General features: G+C 30.8%; 1 long non-coding RNA gene across 2 annotated transcripts; it reads left to right on the top strand.

The window, feature by feature from the left end:
* The first annotated feature begins 1,574 nt into the window (after window positions 1-1,574).
* LOC146999269 (uncharacterized) lies at window positions 1,575-11,111 on the top strand. Of its 2 annotated transcripts, none has more exons than XR_015042313.1 (3): window positions 1,575-1,716; window positions 2,745-2,830; window positions 10,793-11,111. It is a non-coding gene; the product is annotated as an uncharacterized LOC146999269 (long non-coding RNA). The 2 variants fall into 2 exon arrangements; XR_015042314.1 differs by having other exon boundaries at window positions 1,601-1,745.
* Window positions 11,112-11,544: the final 433 nt, after the last annotated feature.

Below are 11,544 nucleotides of genomic sequence, written 5' to 3'. Positions count from 1 at the left end.
TTTTCATTGCTCATGCACTTTTTTTTAATACAAATGAACTTTGACATTCCATGAGAAATATATGATCGTGATTTTCAGTTTAAATTACATATCTCAAGCAAAAATATACATAAAAAGATTTGACTTAACAAATTCATATTTAAATACCATAAAATTCTACAAATTTCTTAATATCCGTCATTATACTTTTAAATAGTATACTTATCACATTCTTTTTAAAGTGAAAAGTCACTTCATACTGATTCACTTCAGATTTTAGCAGAAGTGCATATATTTTCAGTATAATCTAAAAGTACTCTTATAATCCTTTACACTCCCAAGATTTCTATATAACATTTATCCTGACGTGATTATTTGCTTTAGTAAATAATCTTCGATATTGGCATCCTATTCTTCCTTCCATACATTAAAAATGGAACAATAAAAATACATTTTCTTACACATATACGCACAATAATAATAATAATAAACTTGCCCTACATCTTAGTTTCGGCCCACCAGCGGCCGAGCGGTAAAGTCGCTGAACACTGGTAGTTCGGTCCGAATCCCGCGAACGGGCTGGCTGCATGGGCGTTTTCGTGGTTTTCCTCATGTGTAACGTGTATACGAGCCAGTTTCCCTGAGAAAGTCCTCCACAAAGGCATAACACCTATTACGCAGATAGCCCTAGTGTGCTTTGCCATAATTAAATACACCACCACATCTTAATTTAAATTCAGACTGTACACAAATTAAATATTTTTAATTACTAATGTATTTTTATAAGGTTGTTTCTTAAAATACTTTTGTTATACTCGAAATATGTGTTCAATATTGAATTATTTTTCTTTCTCTTATAATTAAAAACAAGTTATATGGAATTAAAATTAAAACTTATGCAGCAGTTAAATAACACTGAACAGAATATCTTACTTACTCTTTCGCTATTTTTATTCTAGCATTATACACAGATTTGTTTTCCTTCAGGTTCAAGCATGTGTAAGTTATATCAATTAAATTACATCACACATACCTGTATGCATCAGTTAAATAACACTGAAAGAAATATGTCACTCACTCATTCGATGTTTGCATCATAGCGAGGTCGAGAAATTGTTCTTTCCTCACGGTGATGCATGTATCAGTTTACTTAGTTCGCAAAGCTTAACCCAGACTGAAGTTGGATACGCGAATTTATTAACTAATCATTCAGGTACTCAGTATTGGTAAACATGACATGAGTTTAAATATCTCACTACGATGTAAGTCTCATACACAAAATGAAGATTATGATAAAAAATGATTTAAAATGAAAAATTTTTCAATTTAAATGTAAAATAGCAGTAAAATGAAAAATAAATGTAAAATTACATCACAGTTATGTATGAAAACTACATAAATTCATTAAAGAATAGTTATTTTATCTGGTTGTAAAGAGTGTTTTCCGCCAAAAAACGTATTAACGTGTATAATTCTGACACAACGCTATAGCACAATTTGCCACTTCCGCCTAGGTATAATAGCAAATTAACAACACAAATCAAATCAAACTGTTGATGCAACGAAAGTAAACAAACGCCAAGAACTAACGATGTCACCCACATGACGTCATGCGTATGTGGCATAACTTTCTCCCTGCACTGCGCATCGCTCTTGGGCCCCCCCTGGGCTATCTGTGAAATCTTCCAGGAGTAATTGAAGGGAAGATTATCTCAACACATTTTATTGAAAAAGGCAGTACGTTTACTTAATTTCTTCTGTTTATGGTAAATTTATGCATTTGCTTTCAATTTCTTTTTATTGATGTTCGCAATAGTTTTCGACCTAAGGTTGATAAAGAATAAATCTGTACACTGTTTTTCGTCAACAATTGTAGCTGTTTTCTGATAGTTGTAAATCTAGGTAGATGAATTTTGTTTTATGTAAGCTCATTTAATTTTTAAATACACACTTTATTGTGTCAATATATCTGTTGATGTTTGCTTGGGTCTTTTGATGTATGCTCAGTGATTATGAACCTAAATTGGTTAATTTAGATAAATTTCAGATGTTTAATATTTTAATTTAAGGATGTGTTTGATAAAATTTATGAATGAGGATTACATCTGCAAATTATTGGATTTAAGTTGCATTTAGATCAGTAATTATTTATAATCAAACTATTTTATTTTTATATATGAAAAATTGTCTTTAATTTTTTATATTAGAAGTATTAAAATTGTGAAATTATACATTTTGGGATAAATTTATCCATTAAAAATATATATCTGATTTTGAATTCATTGGCCCTCTAAAAGAATTAAGTGTACAAATAATTTACTATTAGATTTAAAGTCCATGCACTGTATATATAATATATATATATACTAAAATATATTTTTTATCTTTGTTGCTTTTTTTTATTACTTTAATGGGCACGTTATGAAAATAGTGTATAGGGAGATTAAATATGAAATACCTTATTAATATTTTTAGAAATTTCCTGATCTCTCTTTTTTAAATGTATTTTTTGAATTTGTTCATTCTTAGAATTTTTTTTTTTTTACATATTTAATAGATATTTTATGAGTCATGAATATTATGTTTGTGTGCAGGGCTTTAAGTTTTGATAGTTTTTATTTCATTTTTCAATTTAATGTGTTGAATACCAGTTATAAATAGAGATTTATGTCTCCTGTTGTCTTAAATTATAGTTTTGCATTTATTGACTTGTAACTTCTGTTTTTTGTTAACATGTTTTGTCATTTCTACCTGTTTTACTTTAGGTATGGCTCCTCATACATGCCAGTTCTGTGAAAAGGCATTTTCATCAAAATCAAATTTAGGAAGACATTTAAGGAGTATTCATCATGTAAGTTATGTTGTTTAGATTCTAAAAACATTATATGTTTGTTTGTTTTACAAATATAAATTTTCCATTTAACCCTTTAACTATGGTGGTCATATATAAGCAATTTATCTAGTCTGCCGCACATTCCAGCAATCATATATAAACGTTTACAGTTTTAAACCGGTTGTGTGACATTTTGTCATTAATAAGTGATTATAAAACAACAATAATTTATTATTCATATTTATAAATACCAATTTGACTAAAAAAAGGGCTAATTATAACATAATATATAACTAATTATATGATCGTAACCAAAAAATCATCAATTTTGTTTTGCTTTCTGATTATTTTTAATAAATAATACAATGTAAACATTCTATCTCTTTGCATTTTTGCATCATCAGCAATATAAAAAATGGAATCCTGTCAGGGCATCCAGTGGTTTATGTCCATCAACATCTCACATAAGTATGGCTGGGCTCTGTCCAATAATACATTTTGTAACAGTTCTAGAGTTCTTCCGTATCAAACACAACGTTGGCTGCATTCTGCCAAAACACAGACTCGTCCAAAACTTAAGTTATTACTTGCTGTGACATGAAAGGTCGTGTGAAAGTCGTTTCTCCGGAGAGAGAATTTATATGCTCAAAGAAAAGTCTCAATCCTTCAACCTTATTTTGAGAATAATTTGATCCGAATGGCACGTGCGGGCTTGCGCTCAGGGTCACGGATGAGGCCGTTGAACTATAATAAGGTTGCTGCTCTGAGATTTATGTGCATTTTTATTCTTTTGAAATAAGTTTGGTTGGTTTATATCCATCGGCACCTTGTGTAAGTGGGGCTGGGCTATGTAAACCCCAATAGTAAATTTTCAAGATTTTGTATGTTCTAACAAGGTTGCTGCATCAAGATTGTGTGTGTGTTTTTGTTCTTCAGGAATAGTGGTTTTATATAACTATCATGGATCAACCATCAACGTCTGCAAACAAACAGGTAAGATTTGCAGTTAAAGATAATAATGACAAAGATAGCAATGGTACTAGTACTACTGGAAGCTTATTATCTAACAATTTTGAAAGTGGCGAGGAAAATATAGGAAATAGCAACATAGACGAAAAATGTAATCGAATCTAGTGATAGTAGTGACCAGGATAATGTAAGTTTTCATTGAAGATACTGTGACGAATTTCAACCGGAAACATATAAATTTGACAGTGTAGGTGCGGGAGTTAGTGATATGTTTGATGTGGCTGATGATGCTGAGGAATACGATTATTTCACAAAATATTTTGATGCTGGCCTAGTACAAATAATTGCAAATAAAACCAATAGATATTGTGCATTTTGTTCAAGAGACCAGAATGCTGTAACAAGGCTCAAAACAAAATGGTAGGTAAACACAATGATTGATGGGGCTTACTCATTTTTAGCATTAAGTTTGTTGATGCCTCAAGTGAAGAAGAGTGCCATATCTGAGTACTGGTCGAAAAATACAATAAAACGAACAGATTTTTTTTATAGCAAATATATGACTCACAACAGATACACAAAAATTTGCGGATAATGATAAACAACCAGAAAACTCCATAGGCCGTGGAAAATTCGAGATGTGTTTCAAAATTTAAATGCCAAATTTTTTACGTATTTTTCACCATTTTAAAAAATATGTAGTGATAAGTCTTTTGTGTTATTAAAGGCAGGTTATCATTCAAACAATATATTCCTTCAAAGTGACATCAATTTTGACTAAAACTGTTTTTGTTGTGTGATTATGAAACAAGAATTATTTTGAAAATTTTGGTTTGCATTGGTTGCATCAAAGATATACCACAAGATGAAACACTTGGCATCGCAGGCACTATAATGCTTGCCACTTGGCATCGCAGGCACAGCTCATAGAAAATTATCAGAAGAAAAACCACCCCTTATGTACTGATAATTGATACAGCAGCCCAAAGTTGGCAGCCTATTTGGTTGAAAATGGCACTGAATTATAAGGAAAACTGAAAGAAAAAAAGTCAAGAAAAACCGAAAGCATTTTCCAAAATTTATAACACTTAAATGCTGTCAAATAATTTAAGCTGAAGAAAATGCAAAAATTTTGGCTCTTAAGGTGAAAGATAAAAAGGATTTGCATTTTATTTCCACATTTTGCAAAGGAACATTGGGCAGGGTTTAATTTCTAAAATTAGAAGTGCTAAAGCCCTATGGAAGATATCCAGCAAAGAGGAACAAGAGTAAATAAATAAATAAAATGACTTTTAAACTCATTAACCATCTGACCGCTCAATTTGTGGACCGAAGTCGCTTCAAAATTTGGCGTTTTTTTATATATGTATCTATTTTAAATCTATATACAGTCAAAAGTCTTTAATCTGAAATGATCTATAATCCGGAACACATGCGCATAATACGTTTACGCATATGCATATGCATAATACGTTTACACATGCGCGTTTAATGTATAACGGATGGAATAAGCTAAGCTAAAATTATATAATTATCTATTTCAGTTAATGTTGCAGATATTGTTACTTAATCTTCTAATTGGAACCATCTTATATTTTGCAGACTGTTAGAGCAATTTTATAAGAGTAAGCTTGAACTTTTGATTATGTCAAAAAGAATTTCCGATTCTGAAGCTGTCAAAGGATCTACAAAGCGAAAGCATCTTTCGATGTCCATCAAACAAAAACATGAATTGCTGCAAAAAATGGATGAAGGCATATCCTTTGATTCTCTAATCATTCTGAAATCTGTTTATCAATTTCACGCTGCTCTGCGGGGGGGGGGGGGGTGACGTCGCGGCAAGCAATGAACTGGAAGTTGATCTGTCAGCACTATCCTCATCTTCAGGGCAGCAGATGTTTTTATTTTATTCGGCTTATAATTCCTTACTAAATGTAGTATTTCATCTCGGTGTACTCCGTCTCTGATATGATTTAAATCAAATTCCTTGTCATTATAAATATCACGAATACACACCAAATAGTTTTCTGTTTGCAATTTTTTAATATCGACTATGCGTAATGTATGCTTTACGCATTGAAAGAAATGTTTAATAAAGTAAACAAATAAATATAAAGCCTTTTTTTTTTTTTGTAAATTTTGATACTCTTTAGATCATAATTGCTATTTATTTCATAAATTACGGTTTCATATTTTTAATTTTATAATTTCTGCATGCCATCTTACCAGATTTAAACTGATGATCCTTAATCCGGAAAAACCGTTAATCCTGAATCGCCGAAGTCCCGACGAGTCCGGATTAACGACTTTTGACTGTATGATAGAGTTCAAAACAGGGTTCAAAGCAAAGTCCAACTTCACAGTCTTTGCACCAGATTCAATAAATCTTATTATGAATCTAATCAATAAATCTAATTAATAATTCAATAATCTAATTAAATAATGTAGATAATCGCTGAAAGTTTTCTAGCTGCCATTTATGTAAGAAAAAGCGGCAAAAAGTGAAGTTTGAGCAGTAATACCACGTGCCTTTCAAATGCCGTAATTTAGTAGACAACTAACAATATCTGTTGGCCAAAACGTAAACTAAACATCTAATACTGTGTATAATTTATTTCAATGGTTAAACAGGGAAGAAATGGGATGTGCTCCTCAATAAAGGAAGAAAAACACATGTCCGCGGAATTCATGGGATGAGCAGATTTTGCTATATAATTATTATTTATTGCAGTAATTAAATAATTAAAATTAAATGTAAAGAGATAAATAAATTTAATAAGGGATTTTTTAATATAATTTTAATGCTAAAATTAAAATTTTCGAAATAAAATTTCTACGGAAATTGTTATTCATTTACATAAAAGAAGTGCAGCAGCCTTCTTATTTAGGGCTTCCATGCACTCCGGCTAGAATTATGATTTATTACAAAAGCTAAGAAGTACCGGAGACGGAACCGGTGGGCTCCGGCCCAATTTTAGCTCTGATCGTAGGGGGGAGGAGGAGTTCTTTTTAAATTACAAAACTTAAATATACTTAAAAGTATAGCTGATGAAAATTCATATAATGCTAAAAACAGGGCGAAATAGAATGAGGGCATCAGGGTATGAGTTGGTGGAATTATAAAATGAGGGGAATCTTGGTGAGAGAGGGCGTTCTATTTGACCGCAACTCTCTGCTGATATATTTATAGCCATCAAGCAGATGTGTGTCAGGGATAAAATGCGTCTCCTGAATCTGACTCCTAAGAATGAAAGTAAAGTTGCTGGTAACACTTCCAACCTCTCTAAAGCTAAATGTAATATGAATAAAGAAATTTTGCAAAATCTTAATTTTCACAAATGTTTGCATTTGCTGGTATGGTCGCATATAATTTTACTCATAGTTAAAGGGTTAAAATTAATATTTACCCCTCCTTCAACCATTTTTTTTTTCCCTCTAGGTACTTCAAAAACAAGCTTCATTTGCTTTGAACAGAATTGTGAACAGTCTTTTCGGTTTGCTAAAGCTTTGCGTCAACATTTAACAATTTGCCATGGCATTTTATTTTCAAAACAAGTTCTGAAATTCCAAACAGTAGAAGAATTTAAGGATTGGAAAAACAGTTATAAAGCTTTAGAAGATATAAATTTTGTTAAAAAAAGTGGTGAAAAAGAGTGTATTGATAATGAGCACAAACAGTATTTTTATTGTCACCGTAGTGATTTCCACACTGTAAAAAGTGAAAATATTAGAATGAATGCAAAGTCAAAGAAAATTGGGTTCTCTTGTACTTGTACAATGACAGTAACTTTAAAAAATGATGGAATCTTATCTGTTGAGCTTTTCCCACAACATTATGGTCACCAACAAAATATAGGTTTGTTATACTTAACAAAAAATGAAAAACAAATGATAGCATCAAAACTGGAACAAAAAGTTAGTATTGATGAAATTCTTAAAGGCATTCAAGATAAATTACTGACATCTCTTAAGCCTAGTAGATTTCATTTAGTTAACAGACAGGATATATATAATATTCAAAGTGCAATGAAACTTTGTGATTTTAAAAGGCATGAAAATGATGCAACTAGTGTTGCCCTTCTTCTGAATGAGTTGTCAAATGATGAAATGAGTAACCCTGTTCTAGGTTACAAGTTTCAAGGTACTGAAGCAACAGGGAAATTCAAAGATTTAAATACAGATGATGTTTTTTTTTTTTTGCTTTGCAACATCCAATTCAGCTAGCAAGCTTTTGGAAAACGTATTGTGTGTGTTGATTCAACACATGGTACTAATAAATATAAATTTAATTTAATAACATTATTAGTTGTAGATGAATATGATGAAGGTTTCCCAGTAGCCTTTTGTATTTGCAATCGAGAAGATAAATCAGTGCTAAAGATTTTTTTTTCCACTTATTAAAGGAAAATTTTTGGAAAATTTTACCCCTAAAATTTTTATGTCGGATGACGCTCCTGCATTCTACAATGCATGGGTAGACATTTTTGGTGCAGGACCAAAGAAACTGCTTTGTGCATGGCATGTAGAAAAAGCAATCCGAGTAAAAATACAAGCATTAATCAAAGATAAAGAACTTGCATGTCAAGTGTATAAATCTGTTATAGTTTTACTTTGTGAAAAAGAAGAAAGAAAATTTCAGATAATTTTTAAGCATTTATCATGTATGTTTGATTCAGATGACAATGTATCATTATTTGGTAAATATTTTTTAAGTACGTACAGTCACCGTTTGACAGAAATTGCTGCCTGTTACAGACTAAACACAGGCATTAATACAAATATGCATATTGAAGCATTTCATAGAGATTTTAAATACAACTTCCTCAAAGCTAAAGTAAATCACCGCCTAGATAGTTGTCTTTACCAAATTTTTGAATATGTGAAAACTAAAGCAATTGTTAGATTGACAAAATTAGAAAGAGGAAAAATTTCAAATAAAATTAAATGTATTTCTAATCGGTATAAGAATAGTCTTGATATGAATTTCAATTCTGTGAAAGAAATAGAAGATAAATCATTATACAGTCAAAAGTCGTTAATTCGGACACCCATAATTCGGAATAATCTATAATCCGGCCCTCAAAACTGAAAACTTTCTGCGCATGCGCCGCGTTGACACATGCGCATAGGTGTTTACGCGTGCGCGTAAGACCTTTTATAACTGCGCATATGAGTGTGCGCAAGTGCAGAATACGTTTTCGCGTGTGCGTTTTATGTATAATGGACGTATAAGCTAAAATTATCTAATTATCTATTTCAGTTAATGTTGATGATTGCGTTGTTCCTCAATTTTCGAATTGGATCCGGCTTATTATTTTTTGCAGACTGTAAGAGCAATTTTATAAAAGTAAGCTTAAACTTTCGATTATATCAAATAGAATTTCCGATATATATTTGTTAATATGTAAAGGATCTAAAGCGAAAGTATGTTTTGAAATCCGAAATCTGTTTATCAATTTCACGCTGCTCGGCGGGGGGGATCGCCGCGGCGGGCGCGTAATGAATTGGAAGTTGATTTGTCAGCACTATCCTTATCTTCAGCGCAGATGTTTTTATTTTATTTGGCTTATGATTCCTTACCAAATGTAGTATTTCATCTCGATATGCTCCGTCTTTGATATGATTTAAAACAAGTTCCTCGTCATTATAATTCGCTTTCGATAGCGAAGAAAGTGACAGAGGTTATTGAAAACGAAAAAATTTCGATTGACAAATTAGTCGATGTTCTCGACATAGCAATTATAGGACTTGAACAGCGGAACTTTGTAACTGAGCAAGAAATTATGTCTGTTTAATAGAATTAAAGAGAAAGTATTATCACATGAAATGAAGCAAAACTTAAACAACTTACATTGAAAGAAATGTTTAATAAAGTAAACAAATAAATATTAAGCTTTTTCTTTTTGCAAATTTTGATACCCTTTAGATCATAATTGTTCTTTATTTCATAAATTACGGTTTCATATCTTTAATTTTAGAATTTCTGCATGCCATCTTACGAGATTTAAACTGATGATCTATAATCCGGAATCGCCGAAGTCCCGACGAGTCCGGATTAACGACTTTTGACTGTATTCTGTTAAAATTTCAAAATCAGAACATAATTATATAGTTAGCATTAATGACTTTACCTGCAAATGTCACATGAAATGTATTTTATGCAACGTATGCATTCATGCTGTAAATTGTTCTTGTTTAGACTTTTTGATACGGAATGTTATATGCAAACATATTCATTTGGTTGTGCGGAAAATTGGTTCAAAAAGTGTTTTACTACATTCAAATAATAATACAGTAGAAATGCCATCTTCAAATGAAAATATATTGCCATTTTCAAATAAAAATGCAGATGAGTTAAATACCGATCAGATTAAAAATAAATCAGATTAAAATCTGATAATCCTGAAACAGATATAAGTGAGGCAGAGCTGATGTTGGAAAAAATTAAACAACAAATATGTAATTTAAATTCTCACAGAAAAAGGGAAGTCATTTGGGAGGTAAATTCAATGTTAAAAAATATAAGTGAATTTCTGACATTACAATCTGAAAGTTGCCATTTATCTATGGATCATGAGAAAAGGAAAATTTTATCCCAGAGGTCATTTTTTCGTACAAAGAAAATAAAGAATAAAAAAATTAATAAATTGTCTAAACCAACTCACGAAGAAAAACAAATCATCGAATCTGAGATCATTGGTGATAATTTTGCTATCGGTCATGAAGAACATCCTTATGCTGCTAAACATGTGAAATAGTATGAAAATAGTTTTTTTTTTTTCCCTTAATTTTAAAATATACAAACTCTTTATTAAATAGAAGGTAAATTTAAATCAATAAATGAAAATTAGTAGCTTTACTTCATTGGCAAATTTGATTTTATTATATGATATTTCAGTTTAGTGGTTTTTATGTTAATTTTATGCATTACATCTATAGGTATCTTTAATTATTACTTATCTGCTCCTATCAGTTATTTACATACTTCCTTTTTCACCCTTTATATTTTAGGTCTGAACAACTATATGCAAGTTTTATGTAAAAACAGAATTGGATCTAGAAAAGCATTTAAGAAGTACTCATTTTAAAAACAGTTCATATATCCTTGACCTCAGCTGGAACAACTGAAGTATGACTTTCAAGAGATTAATAAAATGTGCCTCTGATCTCAATACCTCAGCAAGTGACTGCTCTCTTCAGCATATATACAAGACTATTCTTCAGAACGCGTTGCCAGTTTTCATTTGTCATGATAATTAGTATCTAATTATATTATTGTATATATTACATCATCTGTAATATTTCATTAATAAATTATTCCAAAAGTGAATATTTTAACTGCTTAATTCATATATGCACCTCATTTAATATACTGTAAAATTTTCTCTGTGTTCTCAGTACTTTCAGAAACTTAGACAAATATTATAAATTTAATTTTATCAGTACCCTAGAAATATTGAAAAAACTGAATATACGAAATGTGCATGAGATTCTAGTCTTCATTTCTTCATTTACTACCATGCGTAACTTATCACAAAAGCTTAATATGTAGTATTAATAAAAAAATGTGTACATTATTTTTATCACTTAAGACTATTCTGTAGCTTATTGAATCAATTGCTTGAACTAGTAATTTATTTTGATGGCTTCTTGCAGTAGTTTGAGGTGAAAAAGTTTACTTTACTATTTATCACAATTATTGCTATTTCCTCAAAAAAATAATTCATTTTCAAGTAAGATAAGGCTGTACCTTATTCATACAG

The sequence above is a fragment of the Stegodyphus dumicola genome, chromosome 1, assembly GCF_044657685.1.
Source record: "Stegodyphus dumicola isolate Sdum_Otavi_A_Nest chromosome 1, ASM4465768v1".
NCBI lineage: Eukaryota > Metazoa > Arthropoda > Arachnida > Araneae > Eresidae > Stegodyphus > Stegodyphus dumicola.
Note: the sequence above shows the minus strand (reverse complement) of the source record. Positions and strands in the feature narration are given on the sequence as shown.